The sequence below is a fragment of the Cervus canadensis genome, chromosome 6 (genome assembly GCF_019320065.1).
Source record: "Cervus canadensis isolate Bull #8, Minnesota chromosome 6, ASM1932006v1, whole genome shotgun sequence".
NCBI lineage: Eukaryota > Metazoa > Chordata > Mammalia > Artiodactyla > Cervidae > Cervus > Cervus canadensis.
The window spans coordinates 83,009,672-83,029,379 of NC_057391.1; the positions used below are offsets into that span (position 1 = coordinate 83,009,672).

General features: G+C 50.1%; 1 protein-coding gene across 5 annotated transcripts in view; it reads left to right on the forward strand.

The window, feature by feature from the left end:
* Positions 1 to 2,115: 2,115 nt before the first annotated feature.
* The window catches only part of TMEM63C (transmembrane protein 63C), a 73,633-nt gene continuing 56,040 nt past the window's right edge, over positions 2,116 to 19,708 (forward strand). For 2 of the 5 annotated variants that reach the window (XM_043472635.1, XM_043472636.1), the window contains exons 1-2: positions 2,116 to 2,380; positions 16,885 to 17,025. The gene's annotated coding sequence lies outside the window, so the exon portion shown is untranslated. The remainder of the gene's footprint in view (positions 2,381 to 16,884; positions 17,026 to 19,708) is intronic. The other 3 variants (XM_043472637.1, XM_043472639.1, XM_043472638.1) reach the window with 3 other exon arrangements.

Consider the following 19,708-nt stretch of genomic DNA (forward strand, 5'->3'; position numbering starts at 1 on the left):
GGGAGACCTCAGAGCCCAGTTTTGAACCAAGGTTCAACTAGATCCAAAAACCATGTTCTTTCCCCTTAACATGGGATCTTTCTAAAGGAACATCTATTACCAGCATACTTAAGAGGCTTACTCCTTTCACCCTGGGGTCAGACACCAGTTCTGTAAGGAGGAAGCACAGACAGAGAACAGGCTGCAGTGTCCAGGTTTTACTCTCTCCCACCAGTATCCGAACAACAGCAGCAAAAACAACAACTAATATTCACTAAACATTTACTCTGTGTACAATAGCTCACTTAATCCTCACAACTGCCTCTTAAGGTTGTTATTATCATTCCCCCCATTTTGCATACGCAAAGAAAGAAGTTCAGAGAGTTTAAGTCCCATATTTAGATGGCCCAACTGGGATGCGAATCCAGGCAGCTAGAGGTCTTAAACACTATTTTTGTCCTTACCTGGTTTATCTTTGTTCCCACCAGCCTTTATCCTAAAAGAGAGGAATAGAAATGTCAGGGCCCGAGGGGCATTATACCCCAACTAGCCCTCCCCTCTCAGGATTACAGATGAGAAGGAAAAACAAAGACAGAGACATCAAGCGAGTTACCCAAGATTGCACAGCACACCAACAGCTGAGCCAGGACCAGAGCCTGGCCCTTGATGCACTGTTGCTATTGCATGATAGGTAATCCCAAAGACTTCCTGTCCCTGGAATGAATAAATAAATGAATGGGTGGTGAGTGAAGACAGGGACAGATTTCAGCAGAATGTATAGTGTGAGATCACTTCGAGTTTTGATGGCGCTCTGCTGTTGTTCAGTTGCTCAGCTGTGTCCAACTCTTTGCGACCCCATGGACTGCAGCATGCCAGGCTTCCCTGCCCACTGTCTCCTGGACTTTGCTCAGACTCATGTCCACTCAGTCAGTGATGCCATCCAACCATCTCATCCTCTGTCACTACTGGGTCTAAGAACAGGGGGTGGAGGAGGGGATGGGGGCAGGTGTAGGGCAGGGAGAGACATGACCAGGGAGTGCCAGTCTGGCGGGGAGCACAGCGCTGCTGCTTGTGGGGAGTCAACCCATGAAAGCCTAGCTACCCTGGGACCCGCAGTGTCTCACGACTTGATGTTTACACGCTTCCACTATGGCCTTCTAGTGCACTGCTAACAACTCTGTCAATATTTTAGCATGATATAACTGTTAAAAGAGTCACTTTCGAAGACTGGTTAGCAACCCGCCTCTCCCATTAGCTATTGTACTGCAATGATTGGATAAGGTCTATTAAATAAACTTGCTGAGGCCCCTTCCTGGGAGAGAGGAGAGTGACTGTTTACTACTGTCCCTTTGTTTGTTGACTTAGTTTGTTGGCTCAGACAGTAAAGCATCTGCCTACAATGTGAGAGACCCGGGTTCAATCCCTGGGTTGGGAAAATCCTCTGGAGAAGGAAATAGCAACCCAATCCAGTACTCTTGCCTGGAAAACCCCAAAGACGGAGGAGCGTGATGGGCTACAGTCCACGGGGTCGCAGAGTCCGACAAGACTAGCGACTTCACATTCACTTAGTTTGTTTACTGATCTTTGGGGGGTCAAACACTGGCACCTGACCTCTGGATCAAAACAAGTGTCTCTAGCAGAGTAGCCAGGACTTTGAAAAAAACTGGAGACCTCCAGGAACTGTGGTCCGTGGCAAACTGGAAAAGACAAAGCCCACTCTCTCGGGCCTGTTGGGCAGGGCTGTGGTCAACCTGTAGATCTTCCCTTTGCTAGGGAAGAAGAAAGAACTGGGTACCAACCACTGGGAGGGTGCCCGCAGCTGGGAGGGCCCCTGGGCGGGGCTGAGCACTGCTACCTTTGTGCGGGGCTGGGGGTCTGTCCTAGCTTTGACTTTTTCTCTGGCGGGGCTGGGTGGGTTTCAGGGCCGATGTGCCTGGGAGGAGAGCTTGAAGTGAGGGATGGCAAGAGAGCAGCAAGACCAGAGCTTCTGGTATTGAGGACCCAGACCATCAGAGTGTTCCCGCAAGGGATCATCAACCTTGTAGATTTGCTGTGGTAATTTGCAGACGGTTCCTGGTAGCTACAAGGTCTCTGAGGCGGAGCCTGGGCCTTTGCAGAGGAAAAAAAATCCAGCCTGGGTTCCCCGGCCGTCCAGCAGCACTGGGGCGGGGCCGAGGTTGGCGGCGGCCGGGGAGGAGCCGCGACGCCGCTCCCATGGTGATGCTGCGGGGAATTTGCTGACCGTCCCTTGCCAGGTGGGGCTGGCTTCGAGCAGGCCAGCACGGAGGAGGACCGGCGGGCAGTCTCCTCCCAGGTAGGGAGCGTGTCGCCTGGCCTCGCATCCCGGCCGCCTGCCTATCTTGTCTGGAGCTGGGGCCGCGGCGCCTAGGGCGCAGACGTGGTGAGCACGCGGGTGGGATGCTCCAGAAGCGATCCGGCTGGAAGAAGGGGCGCGGAATCCCGGTCCTGGACAGGGGTGGGAGGGCGGTGGGGGGGGGGGGGCGGAGGGCAGGGCTGCTGGCTCTACGCTCTCCGGGACCTCGGACCCGGAGGGGTGGGGGCGGGGGAGACTGCGCCATACTTCCCGGTGGCTCGGGCTCTCCCGCAGCCTGGACCCGGGGGAAGGGCGGAAGGAGCCGCCCACCAGGAGGGGCCGTGGCTCGGTCGACCGTCTTCATTGGGTCGGTAGAGGGTGGACAGGAGGCCTGCCTGGGGGTCCCCGTCACCTGCCTTGTTGGTTGCCTCTCCGGACCACCCCCACGCCGGGATTCCCCCGGGCTACGCCTCCGGCTCGCGGGGCTGGCCTGGGAGGGTGCGCTCTCCCCCGCAGTCTCCCCGCGGCTCTGAGTGAAGGCAGCGTCAGCGCCGCGCTGCAGCGGGTCCGGGGCGTGGGGTGGGGGGTGGTCCTCATTCCGTGCCGAGTGGGCTGGGCTTCTGGGCCCCCAGGGGCACAATACCGCCACCTTTTCTCCTGTGCTTTCAAAGAAAGGCTCTTGCCTCCATCCTCACCTTGGCCTTGAGAGAGAAACTTTGGATTTGGATGATGGACCTGGGGACACCGAGGCCCAGGGGGCTGCCGGTGGCTTCGCCCCAGAGTCACTTAGCAGGGTCCTGCAGAGCTGGCCTCCCAGGCACTGCCTTGACCTGATGCTCTCTGGAGGTGAAGGGGTCAAGCTTGCTCTCTAGACCTCTGGTCCACGCTGGGGTGGACTCCCTCCCATCCCCTCCCCCAGGGGCCCCCTTCCCCCATTCCTGAGAATGGGGGGACATAGGACTTCTGTGAGAGGCTCTGGAGTGTCTTGGTGTGAACATTGCAGGGGCCGGAATTGTCTGAGGACAGGGAAAAAAAAAAACGTTCATCTGAGCAGAGGAGCTACAGGGCCCCTGCTCTCCTTGAGGGCTCAGGGTGGAGAGTCAGCATTGTCTTCCGGGAGAGGAAGGCCCTTCCAGGCCTCAATCTCGTGTACCAGCCCTGATGAGAGCCAAGTGGAAGTTCCAGGCAGCTGTGGGAAGGACGGGGAATAGGGAGATGGACTTTTCTCCTTTCACAGCCTCGTCTTTCAGGAGAAGAGGTGGGAGAATGGAGAGCCAAGTCCGCCTTCTCTGAGCATCACCCGCTGTGGTCCAGCCTGGCTCTCTCCCCAACTGCTGTTCCCAAGAGGAATGGACTCTTGCTCCTGGAGGCGAACTTTTCCTGAATTTACCTTGCCTTCCTTCTCCCTGGTGCAGCTGGCTTTCTCTGGAGGGAAACTGAGGCAGGCAGAGAGCCATCTTTTGTTTTAGAGCTGGAGCCAGGCAGCATCACTGGGCAGGCCAGGGAGCTGAGTCTCAGAGGGTGTTCCGGGGCTCTCACCGGCACCCAGGTCTCCTGACTGCCTGGCCCACCTCCAGGCAGGTGGGATGAGGCCCCTTTTTCTCTGATCCTCCCCCTCTCCACCCCCAGCGCCCTGGTGAGGCGAGGCTGTGAGGGCCTCCTGATGGGAGGGCTTTTGTCAGTGGGAGGGGACAGCTCCAGCATCTTCTTCTCCATTAAGATGTGTTTTCAAGTTTCTTAGTAAAGAAGCAACTTGAAGAGGGAAGCTAAAAGCACCTGGATACCTTCCTGTCTTGCACCCACAGTGGACACACAATTTCTGTGGGTGTCTCTCAGCCCTGGAGAAGGAAATGGCAACCCAGTCCAGTATTCTTGCCTGGAAAATCCCATGGACAGAGGAGCCTGGCGGGCTACAGTCCATGGGTTCGCAAGAGTTGGACACGACTTAGTAACTAAACCTCCGAGCCCAGAAGGTCTTGGTGCTAGCAGCTGTGGTCACAGCCATGGAGGGGGCCCGGGGCAGGGGGACTTCAGCTATCTGTCTGCCAGCATCTCAGGATGGGCGGTCCTGCCCAGCCCATGAGCACAGCGGTTACCTCGTGCCTAGTGCTTGAGCTGATGCTTTTCAGACACACCTTCTGAGCTGAAAGCTGGCCCCTGGTGATTGCACAGCATGCCTTGGGCTACATGATGACCACCAGTAACCACTGGGGTGACCCTGTGGGAGGGGGTGGGATTCCCAGTAAACCAGATGACAGCTAGCTGCCCATGGAGCGACAGTACAATGCCAGAGAGAGGAGTGCTCACCGTGGGTCTGGTTCTTCTGCATCCCCCCTCAGGGTTCCTTCTAACCCTTCTCCAGGAGAAAGGCCCCAGCCCCTTGATCCAGCTGGTGGTGACCCCTCCAGGCTGGCAGAGGCAGAGGTAGGCTCTGAGACTGCGGGAGAAGAACCACTTACAGGGCACAGTACCTGGTTCTGGACCGAGCCCCTGTTAGCTGGCACTCGTCCTCCAGGTTTCCCTGCCTGACAGCTGGGCATGAAAACACCTTCCCCAGATGGGTGGGAGGACTTGGGAAACATGTCAAGTGCTTCTTGCAGGTGGGGAATTATTCCTGGAGACTCTGGAATTGAAGCCATCTATTTCCTGCCTCAGTGGGGGAAAGGTGGCCATTCCCTCTATGAAGGATGCCCTCCCCACCCCCCCGTGGCCAGTCTAGGACACCCTTCTAGGCTTGGAAGGCAGACCATCTTTCCCCAGCCCAGATCAGGTTGTACTTTGGGCCCCTGAGGACTTCCTTTCCCCCTCCTCCACCGTTGTGACATTTCACAGAATTTCCACACAGTAAAATGCAGGTGACTGGTGGCACAGTGGACCTGCTCACACACCTGGATCCTCCCCCCTGCTTCTGGAATCCCATGGACTCTCTAATCTGGCCTCTTCCTCAGAAGCAGCTGGTGGAAGAACCACAGAGATCACGGGTATCAAGTGCTGGGAGCTCTTTGCACAGTGTCCAGGGTGTGGGAAGGCCGCAGGGCATTCGGGGCCACGGGCAGGCTCGCTCTGGGAAGGCTGGACTCTAAGTGCTTAGGGGGAGCGTTCAGCTATGAGTGAGACTGGCAGCTCTTGGTGCACTGTTTCGCCTGAGCTGGGGCCCGGCGCTCGCCCTTCTTCCCTCTCCGGGAGAGCAGTGGTTTTTTGCAGGCCACTCCCACGTCAGCAGGGGTGGTGTTCCTGGGCCCCTTGTTCTTGCCTAGGAGGTGGCTGGTGCAACTCATGCAAAGCGGTGATGGGGAAGCTGAGATGAGAATGTGGGCAGCTCACGAGGCATGCTGTGTCCTCGTTACAGCGTGTCTGGATTGCTTGGGGCCAACCGAGGGGGCTCTCAGAAGAACATCAGTGACCAGAATTCTGTGTGCTGTACCTCTAGGGCAGGGCTTGCACCCACGCTGCCATGGTCCTTCCCAGCGCGCCTGGGGTTGGTCCTGGAACCTGCAGAAGCGAAGGTGGGGGAAAGGGTGCCTCCTGCCTCCTGGTGATCAGTAATGTTCCCAAAGGGAACTGAAGCCTGGACCCCTGCTTAGAAAACCAGGATCCAAGTGTCCTGGGCTCCTGCCTTCTGCTTTTTTCACCTTCTGTTCTGCTGTTTCACGCAAGCACCCTGAAGGCAGGCTCTGAAGAGCTGGGCTGGGGTAACTGAGGTCCGGCCCTGCCCTGCGCCTGCAGACCCTTGTTCAGGCTGAGCTGCGGCCTCTGGCAGCCTCAGAGCATCAGAGGTAGAGAGGTCAGGCCAGCTTCCGGCCAGAAGCCAAGCCTGCCCCACTCATGACTGAGTGGCCTTGCCAAAGAAGATGGCCCCAGAGATAGGAGCCTTCTCCCCCTGACTGGATCTTCTCAGAATCATGTCCAGCCAGAGGGACACTGGCCTCAGGCCACCAGGTCCTGGCAAAAGAGCAAGGCGTCCTGAGGTCTGTGGAGATACCAATGAACAAGACGCACCTCTGGCCACTTGGCCAGGGAGACAGATGGCTGTTTGCTGAGTTGTCCGTGTGGCTGTCAGCTGTGCTTGCTGGAGGGCTTGGGAGGGTGGAGGCTGGCACACCAGATGCATCTCCTGAGGGCACTTGGAGCTGGCTTCCGCCTGCTTCACTGCCTGTTCGCTTCACCTCTGTGAGTCTTCCCTTCACAGCCTGGTAGAATAAACCCTGGAGCTTCCCTGGTAGCTCAGCTGGTAAAGAATCCACCTGCCATGCAGGAGACCCTGGTTTGATTCCTGGGTCGGGAAGATCCCCTGGAGAAGGGAACAGCTACCCACTCCAGTATTCTTGGGCTTCTCTTGTGGTTCAGCTGGTAAAGAATCCACCTGCAATGCAGGAGACCTGGGTTTGATCCCTGGGTTGGGAAGATCTCCTGGAGAAGGGATAAGCTACCCACTCCAGTATTCTGGCCTGGAGAATTCCATAGACTGTGTAGTCCATGGGGTTGCAAAGACCTGGACATGACTGAGCGACTTTCACTTTCAGAATAACCCCCAGTGCACTGGACCATTCAGTGGGGGGAAGCGGAAAGGTGTCTGGTATGAGATTGGTGATGGGGAGCCCCCTCTTTCCCTTTGCTCACCCTTTTACCTGCTGAGTGGCCATTGGTCCTGGGGTCTCTGGGCCGGCTGGTCAGACTTTGGTGGCAGTGGCTAGCCAATGGTGTTGGTGGCTCTGGGCACTGTTGGAGCTGAGCTGTTCCCTTAAAAAGAGCTTCAGAGAGGAATATCTCAGAGCCAGCGTGTGTGTGTTGAGGGGGTGGAGGTGTCCTTCAGTACCACAAATAGGCTGGTACTGGGTCAGGGACCCATCCTGGGCAGGGACCTAGTGTGCCCTGGCCTGCGAACTAGGCCAGGCTTTGGGGAGGCCTTCTCAGGCCCTGAACTGTGTCCCTGGCCTGAGATCCTGGTCCCATTCAGTGACCTCATGTTCCTTGTCATTACTTTTTTTTTTTTAGTAGAGGGGCTGCGCTTTGTTGCAGAGGTCAGCAGAGGGTGAGATGGTCGGATGGCATCACTGACTCAATGGACATGAGCTTGAGCAAACGCCGGGAGATAGTGAAGGACAGGGAAGCCTGGCGTGCTGCGGTCCATGTGGTCGCAAAGAGTCAGACACGACTGAACGATGAACAGCAGCCACTGCGCTCAGCCTTTGTTGCAGCGAGCAGGGACCAGTCTCTAGTTGTGGTGCACAGGCTTCTCACTTCAGTGGCTTCTCTTGTTGCAGAGCATGGGCTCTAGGTGCTCCAGCTTCAGTACTTGTGGTACATGGGCTTGGTAGTTGCAGCTCGCAGGCCCCAGAGCACAGGCTCAGTCGCTGTGACACACAGGCTTCGTCGCTCCACAACATGTGGAATCTTCCTGGACTGGGGATCGAACCCGTGTCTCCTGCGTTGGCAGGTGGCTTCTTAACCACTGGACCACCAGGGAGGTCCCCTTGTCATTATGTTTTAATCCTCTGTGAGCCAGCGTGAGTAGCCCAGGTGGTAGATAAGAATGCCGAGGCTCAGAGAGGCGGTGATAGCCACAACCACACCCATGCACAGACGTGGATGGTCTGTGGCCCAGGGCTGGTCTGTCTGCCGCGGAGGGCTGGCTCCTCCTCCCTGGAGCACGGCTGACACACCCTCAGGTCTCCTGCTGCTGGCGCTGCTGGTGGTTTTGCTGAAGCTGCTGAAGACAGAAGGACTTGAAGGTCGTGCGTCTTCCCCTTCCCCTCCACTCTGGGCAGGGTGCCCAGAGCTGGGTTCTGCTGAAGGACAGCAGAGAAAATGGAAGGATAAGATTCCCATCCCACCCCTGCCCCACTGGGACACGCTGAAGGCGTGTTCAGGATGCCAGGTCCTGGCTCCACACTTCATGGAGGGGCTCCCTGGAGCCCTGGCCCTGGCACCAGAGCAGCGGGGTTGGAGGGGCCAGCTGGTGGGGTGGCGGCCGTGGGTAAGCAATGTGCAAGCCCCTGACCTGGGCCCCCAGAGCTGCAAAGTGGAGCCTGAGGAGCTCCAGAGCTCCAGGAGCCCAGAGCTCCCCCAGAGGAGCACGTGGGCCTGGGGCCCGCTGCCCTGATCTTTTCCCGGAGACAGAGGAGGGAAAGAGGTTGGGAGGAGCAGTCTCTCTCTGACCGAGGCCTTATTCCAGAGGCTGAACAGCTACCTGCCTGCTCATCGAATGAATCATCTTTGAGCCCGGCTCTGACCTGGTTCCTTCTCACAGGCTCCCCAGAGCCTGCCATTGAAGACTCACCCTGGAGTAAGCCCCAGATACCTCTTCCAGTTTGCCCGCCTGCTTCCTTCATCCTGTTCCAGCTCAGAGGCTCTACTTGCATGGGGATTGGGGAGGAATCAAACCACTTTGAAGTTTTTACAAAATGCACACTCCCTCACCTGCAGGTCAGCTAGGAACCATTACTCTGGCAAATCGAATGTACCCTGGATTGTCTGACCCACGTCCTCCTCCCAGCCCAATCCTTGTCCTCATCCCCATCCTCCGCTGTTCAGAGTCTCTCTGTTCTTCAAACCCCGACTTGAATGCCACCTCCTCCTTGAAGCCTTCCCTGGATCCCAGCCAGAGGAGGTCTCACAGCCCTTAATGCACTTGTCTCATTTGAGTCTGTCTCTTCTGCTAGACGGTGAGCTCATCCTTTCATTTATCAAGTGTTCATTGAGTGCCAGTCACAGACATGCCCTCCAGTAATTCATGGGGAAGGGGTGGGTAGGCAAGTCACCGGGTGGTGATGACAGCTTCAGAAATGCTCCAATAATGGCAGTGCAAACACCAGGGGACGCTGGGGCACAGGCAGCTAAAGGTGACAATGTACATACTTTGTGACCAACGGTTTCACATCTGGTTGATTAATTACCCAGAGAAACTCACGCATGTGCATAAGGAGACGGTTCCAAGGATATCTAGGGCAGCAGTGTTCGAAAGACAAAAAAAGAGGTCTCAACTCACAATGATGGAGTAGACAAAGATGTGATGTTGTGCAGCAGTTACAATATAAATAACTGGGGAATTTTATGTTTTGTAAGTTATGCTTCAAAAAAGTTGATGTATATACACACGTGTATTCATAGTATTATCATGAATCAGTCTCAAAAACATTATGGTGAAGAAAAGGAAATTGCAGATTAGTGCCGTTAGTGAAAATTTAATTTTAATAAAAATCACAAAACAATATCTGTGTTTTGTGGGCACAGACAGGTTGCAATGCTGTAATACCTACTAGGTTCATGCTTGTGCTGGTCTTTGGAGGGGTGGAGGGAAGGCGCTGAGACTGACGGGGAATGAAACGGTTTCTAATTTGTCAGCAACACTCCTTTTAAGAAGAGAGGTTGGAAGCAAAAATAACAGAATGTTAGCGTTTGTATTTTTAAAACTTCTTTGTATTGAAGTGTCGTTGATTTATAGTGTTGTACCAATATCTGCTGTACAGCAAAATGACTCAGTTATACACATATAGACATTATATTTTTATATTCTTTTCCACTATGGTTTATCACGGGGTATTGAATATAGTTCCCTGTGCTTTACGGTAGGACCTTGTTGTTTATCCATTCTATATATAATAGTTTGTGTCTGCTCATCCCACGCTCCCAGGCCTCCTCTCGCCCTCCCCCCGCCTTGGCAACCACAAGCCCGTTCTCTGTGTCTGTGAGTCTGCTTCTGTTTTGTCGATAGGTTCATCTGTGCCATATGTTAGATTTCACAGGCTTCTCTGATTGTTCAGTTGGTCAAGGATCCGCCTGCAATGTGGGATTGAACCCAGGGTTTAATCCCTGGGTTGGGAGGATCCCCTGGAGAAAGGAATGGCTACCCATTCCAGTGTTCTGGCCTGGAGAATTCCATGGACTATATAAGTCCATGGGGTCGCAAAGCGTCAGACACGACTGAGCGACTTTCACTTAGATTCCACATATGCTGCTGCTGCTGCTAAGTCGCTTTAGTCGTGTCCGACTCTGTGTGACCCCATAGACGGCAGCCTACCAGGCTTCCCCGTCCCTGGGATTCTCTAGGCAAGAACACTGGAGTGGGTTGCCATTTCTTTTTCCAATGCATGAAAGTGAAAAGTGAAAGTGAAGTCGCTCAGTCGTGTCCGACTGTTAGCGACCCCATGGACTGCAGCCTAACCAGGCTCCTCCATCCATGGGATTTTCCAGGCAAGAGCACTGGAGTGGGGTGATATCAAATGGTACAGTATTTGTTTTCTTACTTCCTTTCCAAAGACCAGCACAAATGGCATTATTTCATTCTTTCTTACTGCTGAGTGGTATTCCCTTGTATATATGTAGCACATCTTCTTTATCCATTCATCTGTCAACGGACATTTAGGCTGTTTCCATGTCTTGGCTATTGCGAACAGTGCTCTTATGAACATAAGGGTGCATGTATCTTTCTGAATTATGGTTTTATCTGGGTATATGCCTAAGTGGAATTGTTGGATCGTATGGTAATTCTATTTTTAGTTTTCTGAGAAGCCTCCACACTGTTTTCCATAGTGGCTACACCAAGTTACATTCGCACTAACAGTGTATACCCTCTCCAGGTTCTTTGTAGAGTTTGTAATAATGGCTATTCTGACTGGTATGAGGTGGTACCTCGTCGTAGTTTTGATTTGCGTTTCTCTAATAGTGATGTTGATCATCTTTTCCTATGTCTACTGGCCATCTGTATGTCTTCTTTGGAGAAATGTATATTAAGGTCTTCTGCTCATTTTTTTGATTGAGTTGGTTTTTGTTGTTGTTGAGTTGTAAGAGCTGTTTGTATATTTTGGAGATTAAACCCTTGTCTGTCATATCATTTGCAAAGATTTTCTCCCATTCTGTAGGTTGTCTTTTCATTTTTTTATGATTTCCCTTGCTGTGTGAAAGCTTGTAAGTTGATTTGGGCCCACATAATATGAACATTTGTTAATTTCATTGGTTTTATACTTTTAACCTTTTGGGGCCTGAAATTTTTCAAAATTAAAATAAATTAGGTAATCTAAGACATCAGAGGAAAGGCACTGGCTTTTCGCAGGGAAATCAGGAAAGGTTGCAAAAGGACGTGACAGCTGGGTATTGAAGAATGGAAGTTGGTGGGTTTAACTGGGTGGGGGAGTTGGGGAAAGGAGATCTAGGGTGTTCAAGGCCAGGGAGTATGTAAAAGTACAAGGCTCTTTGTACTTTTAAAAAATATTTGAATATTTATTTATTTGGCTTTGCCAGCTCTTCATTGCGGTACTTGGGATCTGTATTGCAGCATGTCAACTCTTAGTTGTGGCTTGTGGGATCTAGTTCTCTGACCAGGGTTGGAACCCAGGCCCCTTGACATTGACAACATAGGAACCCAGGCCCCCACCGTTGACAACATAGAGTCTTAGCCACTGGACCACCAGGGAAGTCCCTCTCTGTACATTTAAAATGTTTGTCGAGCTGCCCCTACCCTGCTACCTTCCTCATCCTCATCCTGAGCTCATTCTAGCTCCTCTGTTTCTGGACTATGCACATAGTAATAGGGTCCTGAAAAAAAAATCAGGTGTCATTTTATGATTTTTTAAGCATAGATAATCTAATGTGAGCAGGGGGAAGAATGAGCCAAATATGTAAAATTGAACATTAAAATGGAGAAGTAGCCAGTGATACAGAGAAAATAGAATTCTGTAAGGATACTGTGCTCAACCATATGCAAATTTAGTTGAAAACCAGCTAAAACTGATAGTTTTCTTTTTTTTGAAATTGTAATTTATTTTTACCTTTTTCTTTTTTTTTTTTTGGCAGTACCACCTGGCATGTGGGATCTTAGTTCCCTGACAAGGGATCGAACCCATGCCCACTGCATGGGGACCATGGAATCTTAACCACTGGACCACCAGGGAAGTCCCTAAAACTGATGGTTTTCTGTGTGCTGTGCTTAGTCGTGTCTGACTCTTTGCGACCCCATGGACTGTAGCCCACCAGGCTCTTCTGTCCATGGGGATTCTCCAGGCAAGAGTACTGGAATGGGTTGCCATGCCCTCCTCCAGGAGATCTTCCCAACCCAGGGAATGAACCCAGGTCTCCCACACTGCAGGTGGATTCTATACCATCTAAGCCACCAGGGAAGCCCAGATAGTTTTCTGAGAAAATGCAAATCATCAGTTTGACCCCAGAAGAACTAGAAAAACCTCAACAGACCAATAATCCGTAAAAGAAACTGAATTTTCATAAACTCCACTCCAAAAAACCCAGGTTTAAACAGCTCTTAATTTCTATCAAACCTTCAGGGAAGAGAGAATTCCAATGTTATTTAAACTGCATCAACTGTGCCAGATCATAGAGAAGGAAACACTCCATAGTAGTCCATGAAGCCAGCACAACACCGACAGAAACAGCCCACACAGGAAAAGAGAAAAAATACTACAAAAATATCTCATGTATGAATATTGGTGCAAAATTCATATATTAATAGAAACAAATAGAATCACACAGCATTATGTTTGAAAAATGAATATACCATGAGCAAGTGGGGCTATCTTCCAGAGATATATATTCAATATTAGGAAAACTATTAACATAATTGAACAAAATAATAGTTCAAAAGAGATGAAAAAATAATATAAACAGCTCCATAAATGCTAAAATGCCTAAAAGGCATTTGATAAAATTCAACATATGTCCCTGATTTTAACCCATATTTAATAGGCATAGATGAATATTGCTTAACATTTTATGTGTTTGTGTATGTATGTGTATATGTGTGTACAGAGAAATACATACAAGGAAAAAGTGACCACCATTACCTTCCTTCTTTAACACGTCTCTAGAAGTACAAACCAATACAAAATTTGAAAATATAGGTTATGAAAGGAGACAAATTTATCAGTTTAAACTATAGATGATAGGATCGGCCATCTGGAGAAAAAAAGAACAAGACAGTCCACTGAAAAACTAATAGAATAATAAAGGAGTATACTAAGATGGGACTTCGCAGGTGGCACAGTGGTGATGAATCCGACTGACCATGCAGGAGATGCAAGAGATGAGGGTTCAATCCCTGGGTCAGGACGATCCCCTATCGTAGGAAAGGGCAACCTGCTCCAGTATTCCTGCCTGGAAAATTCCATGGACAGAGAAGCCTGGTGGGCTACAGTCCATGGGAAGCCGGACATGACTGAGCAAAGTCAGACATGAGTGAGCGCCTGAGTGCACATGCTCACACATGCATATTATGACTGCTAATCAGTAGTTAGAACAAAGACGTATAGCTTTCCTGTATATAACTTTAGCCTGTTTTGCAATATAGTGAAAGAAAATATAATATCAGTAAACGTGCTAAAAATCGCTGGAAGTGAGCCTAACCGGAGGGGAGAAGAATAGCGCTTATTACTGATGCTCACGCTTGGTTCTCAACACATAGAACAGGGCCTCACACGTAATGATAGATACTTGTTGAGTGATGGAACTGGCTCATATATCAATGAAACAGAAAATATCTGTTAAGACCCCGACACATTTACTGTGTGGTGATGATAACAGTAATCACCAACATATAGTAATTCCCATGGGCCAGGCACTGTCCTGTGGCCCTTGCTGAAGCCTAAAACATAGGCTATCGTGGAGAATATTCCGTCTGCACTTGAGAAGAATGTGTATTCTGCTTCTCTTAGCTGGAGTGTTCTGTATGTGTCCACTGGGTTTAGTTGGTCTATAGTGTTGAATACATCCAAGTCCTCTGTTTCCTTATTGATCTTCTGTATGATTGTTCTACCCACTACCGAAAGAGGTTTATTGAAATCTCCTCTTATTGCGTTACGATTTCTTTTTTCATTCCGTTCATGTTAGCTTCCTATATTTGGGTGCTCTGCTGTTAAATGCATACATATTTATAATTGTTATTTCTTCCTGGGGAATTGACTTTTATCATTGTGTAATATCCTTCTTTGTCTCTTGTGACAGATTTTTACCTAAAGTCTATTTTATCTGATGTGAGTGTGGCCACCCTGGTCTCTTTTGTTTACCATTTGCATGAAGTATCTTTTCTCTCCCTTCCCTTGCAGCGGTGTATCTTTACAGCAAAGGTTAGTTTCCTGTAGAGAGCATATAGTTTCATCTTTCTACGTCCTTTTGCTCAAATAATTTGTTGAATTCTCACAGTAACCCTATGCAGATGTTGCTATTGTTGTCCCTAATTTTTCCCAAAGTTAGAAACATTTATTTATTTAGAATTACAATGAAATCATATCAGATAATGTGTCAGAAAGCTGACAAGTATCACACATATCCAAAAATCCATAGAAATAATATAACATTTTTCTTAGTGAACTGCCTGAAAAACTTCACATTTCCCTATATTTTCCCCTACATAATTCAGTTAACCTCACTTTTAGATGAGGAAACTGAGGCACGTGGAGTTTTAGGTAACTTCTCCTAGATCCAGTAAAGATGGAATTTGAATCAACATTTGACTCTTTGTTATCCATCCTAATATAGTTAAATTGATATTTTGAATCTAGAAGAGGGAGGGGGAGTGGGGGGAGAAAATGAATTATTCAAACATGACTTTGAGATAACCAGCCCCTTGGGGAAAGAAAGAAAGCTGGGCCTACCACACTCTTAACACCAAAATAAAATCTGGAAAGAAAATTTAAAAGAAGGAAAGAGTAAAAGAATGATTAAAAAGAAAAAAACCCCTAACAATACCAGTGGAAAACATCAGCATATATTTTTAGGATCTTCTAGTAGAAAATATTTTGGGCTACAGAAATATCTGAAATTTCTGTAAGCAGTGATGCCATAAATAGAGTAAAAAAAAAAAGACAGATGACAATTTGTAATGCACGTAACAAAAAGTTAATTGTCTTAATTTAGAAAAATCTCTTAAAAATCAGTGAGCTAAATTAGAAAGAACAGAGTTCACAGAAAAAATAAATGCAAAGGCCACCAATCAACCTGAAAGCAATGCCTGCCTTTTCTGATATTTAAAGAATCACACATTGAAACAAGATGTCATTTTCAACTCACATATTTGCAAAGTTTAAAAATTTGATGGCTGGGCAGTGCAGACTGGTTCATCTTCTTTGGAGGACAATCTGGCAATGTCAGAATTTTAGATCCACCTAACCTTCAACTCCTTACCGCTAGGGATTTATCCTACAGCTAACCTCACATGTACGCACAAACATGTATCGTCAAAGATGTTCACTGCAGCTTTGTCTGTGCAGCAAAAAACATAAAAACAACCTAAACATCTGCCAAAAAGGATAGATGCATGAAAAGCATAGTGCATCCTTCAGTGGGAGTTACGAGCAGCTGCAGGCATGAAAGATCTGTCTCTTGGTATGCAGAGATGTGTGATGTGTAATAACTAAGAAACAAAGAAAGTACTGGGGATGTGGTCTCAGTTGGGTTTAAAATAAAGATGTAGGCATAGATACATATTTGTCAGTATTTATGGGAAAATTCTTGAAGAAAAATAGGAAACTTGACAATGTTTATTTGGGGGAGTGGAACAGAGGTCTGGGATAGCAGGGAGACTTTTCATTCTGTATTACTTGGAAGGCTTTGATTTCTTTCCCTTACATAAGTATGTTATTTTCAGAATTAAAAAAGTGAATTTAAGGGAAAAACCAATGATTCAAGGAGAATACTATTTAAAATGCTCCCCTGAACTTCCTTTTAAAATTCATTTCTCAGTGGGTTCACCTTTTTTTTTTTACACCCGGAAGGGCCCAAGAAATCATCTCTTTCACAAGGCCCATCAAAATGCCTTGTGGGCATTTTGCCCACAAGGAAAAGAGACCCAGAGAGGTTTCAGCAAGTTGCCCAGGGCCCCTGGCTGGTTGGCTGCAGAGACTGGGCTCCTATGATGCTGCTTTTAGGAAAGGGACCAACGACCCCCTCATGCATATGATCAAAGCTTCATCCTTGGACTTGTCAACCCTTTCCCATCACACATAGCCCAGTGAGTCCTAGTTCTTTGGCATCCATGTGGGGAACCTGCTAAAATGCACATTTCCAGGCCCCTTCCTGGAGATTCTGATTCAACAGGCTAGGATAGGGCCCTTAAGCCTGCAGTTTAGCAGGACCCCACCCCAGATGATTCTGATCTTACTCAGAGTCACCTGGTTGTTATGGGCCCCTCTGGTCTCCCCAGCTCAGGCCTGCAGGCAGTGTGGCTGTGTGTCTACACTGAAGCCCACACCCCACTGAGGAAAAGTGTGATGCTCCACCTCACCAGGAGGAAGTAGCAGCCACAGATGCCAGGACTCCCAGTATCATGTCGTCGTTCATGGTCCCCCCAGCTTCCTCCTGGCTTCTGTTGATCTTGGATGAAGGATGGCTCCCTGGCTTACCTACCCCAGGGCTGGGCATCTGTATGTGGAGTAGAGTGGCAGATCGGGGCTTATGGCTGCATACATGGGGTGCCCCTCACCCCGTCAGAGTTCCCATGAGGCAGATCTGGTGGGGCGCTGATAAGCGTGGTGGACCTGGGAGGGCCTGGCCTGCTTGGGCTGGGGGAGGAGCCTCGGGGAGGCTCGGGGAGGACGGAGATCCATGCCCATGTGCATTGAGAGCACTTCTTTGTCCCGGTGCCACAGAGCCTTGGAGGAGCCCCCTTTGTGGTCGGGAGTTAAGCAGAGACGCAGCCGGGACGCTTGGAAGCACCTGGGGACCGATTAAGAGGAAAGTGAGCCAGTGCAGCTCATCTCGGGAGCCCCTGACCTCACCTGCTGCTGCAGGTAAGCGCTTTTGCTCTCATCCCACCCAGCAGGGCTCAGTCCCTACTGCCAGCTCCCTCCTCAAGCTTGTGGCCCGTGGCTCTCTGCTAATTGCTTGAGCGAAGGCCCTCTCTAGCCCTCCTACACCCACAACCTAACAGGAGAGGCCAGGAGGACAGTGTCCCAGGTGACCCCAGCTCCTGAGACCCGGGAAGGGGGCCAGAGGCTGTGTCGCTCTGGCTAGGATGTCCCCAGGTTGAGCTGCCAGCTGGGTCCCAAGTGGCTCTTGCCCAGCTCACCCCAGTGTGGGGACAGGCAAGACCCAGCCAGACAGCTCTTCTAAGCGCTCACTGCCTCTTGATAATTTTTCCTTGGGAGAAGATTAAGACAGATGGTATCTTCACAGACTGTTGGAGCTGTAAGGACTCTTGATATACTCCAACCTCAATTTCTTTTAACTTCTCAAGCCTTGCTTATATCAATAGTGTCATTTAAAATGTAGCCGATCATCTCAGAGGCATCAAGTGTAATCACATCAAAACAGCACAGGAAGCCCTGGGTCTCGGGCAGCCCTTCCTGGGTGCAGCTGCCTTCCCCCTGTCTGGCCGGAGTCACCCCGTGCCCCACATCCTTCCCTCTCCTTCCATCTACCTGGTGACTCCCAGAAACTCATCCTCTTTTGTGAAAGGGGCACTGGTGGTGATCACACATCCAAAGCTAGAAGGCCAGGTCAGCATCAAAGTGAGGCTTTCTCCTCCACTTAAGTAAATAAAAGTGTTAGTCCCTGAGTCATGGCCAACTCTTTGCAACCCCATGGACCACCAGGCTCCTCTGTCCTTGGAATTCTCCAGGCAAGAATACTGGAACGGGTTGCCATTTCCTTCACCAGAGGATCTTCCCGACCCAGGGATCAAATCCAGTTTGCCTGCATGGCAGGCAGATTCTTTACTGTCTGCGCCACCATTTAAGTAAATAAGGTAATGAATAAAACCAGGAAAGGATTGAATAGACAAGTGAGGTTATAACTGTGATATTATTTCTCTGTGGGAGAGTCTCTAAAATCTCTTTTCCATGGAAGAAGTTATCCTGTCTGGGCTGTTGTCCAAGAACATTGTGATTGTTGCTGTTATCAATAACAGTGATCTTCGCTACAGTTCTTTTCCATGCAGATCAAAGTGCTTGATGTTCACATCTCCCTTATGATTTCCTGGTCTGGCCTTGTGAGAGCTCTCCAAGGCAAGGAGTCTTAACTGCAGGCAGTTTCACTTCCCTCCCTCCGGCCCTGCCCACTGCCCAGCCCAGATCACTGCAAGAGGCAGCAACAAATCCTAGTAAAGAAGGCAGGCTTGGGAGCTAGGCGGGTTCAGTGCCCAACTCCACCACCTACAAGGCTTATAAGATCACTTTACATCAGTCTTCTCATCTGTAAAATGGGAATAACAACGTACCCTAGGGTTACTAAGAAGATTAAAGTTAGTATTTGTAAAGCTTGAAACGACCTCAAGTTCTCAGTAAGTGCTCAACACGTTAGCTGGAGTCATTACAAAGGCCGGTTCTCCCCCAGCCATATTTTGCTGCTGCCTGATCCACCTCCTAATCCACCGTGTAGGCGTCTCACTCACCTGCTCTAGAATCATCCATGGTTCCCCATGGTCTATTTAGTGACTATGCTCTGCTCTTTAGAGCCTCAAAGGCAGAAGCCATCTCTTTTCCTTGCACATAGGGACTCAGTGATGTTTACTGAGAGGGAGGGTTTCTCCCCTCAAGGTGGGTTAACTGTGTTCCTAGGCTGGGAATCCACAGCTGGGGGCTTGAGCCAAGCTTTTCCACCTCCCCAGTGACGGCCCAGCTGTGAGCAGCCCTGGCTGTTGGGCGTTGGATCTGCACACAGGGGTAGGTTTGGCGTCCCTGGTGTGCTGGGCCGCCAAGGCAGGGAGCCCTGTCCTCGACTCCAGCTCTTGCGGTGCACACAGAAGCAAGGTGAGGACGCCTGGCCACAGGCCAGAGGGGGCAGCGCCCGCAGTTATAACTCTCACTCTCTGATGAGCTCAGGTCGGGTGGCAGATGTGACATCATTGTCCTCCTTCATCGTTGGGAAGTGGCCAGAACCTCAGCTCCCGATAGCTCAGGTGGGAAGCCCGAGGCCAGCAGAGACCTCTGTGATCTGATGACGCCTTGGACAGAGAATTCAGCAAGCCCCCCTCGCTGCATCTCAGCTGCTTCTCTCGCAGAAGAGAGCCTGTGTGCCATAAAGGAGCAAGCACTGGCTTGGAGGAAGACAGACCTGTGTTCAAACCGAGGCTCCCTCAGCTGGTGGGAAGAACTAGGCCTTATCAGTTAGCCTCTCTGAGCCTCTATTTTCCCATCTGTAGAATGGGAAGATAGTACCCATTCCATAGGGTTAATGGGAGGCCCAAATGGAACAAAACGCACAGAGCTCCTCTACAGTGCATGCTGGGGTGGGCGCTCGTTAGTAACTGCAAAATAATTTGCAGTTATTCCGATGAGCCCATCAGAGTTTTTCCAGGCTGCTGGGTAGGGCTGCCTCAGGCCTGCGAGCCTCTTGCTTCCCTCGACTGAAATTTGCCTTGCCTGGCCCCTACTCCAAGATGAAGGGAAGTGTTTTTGGCAGAGGAAGGGAGAAGGAACAGTCCAAATCTTCCCAGACTCCTGGCAAGGGTGAGAGGCACAGCAGGGAAGAAGC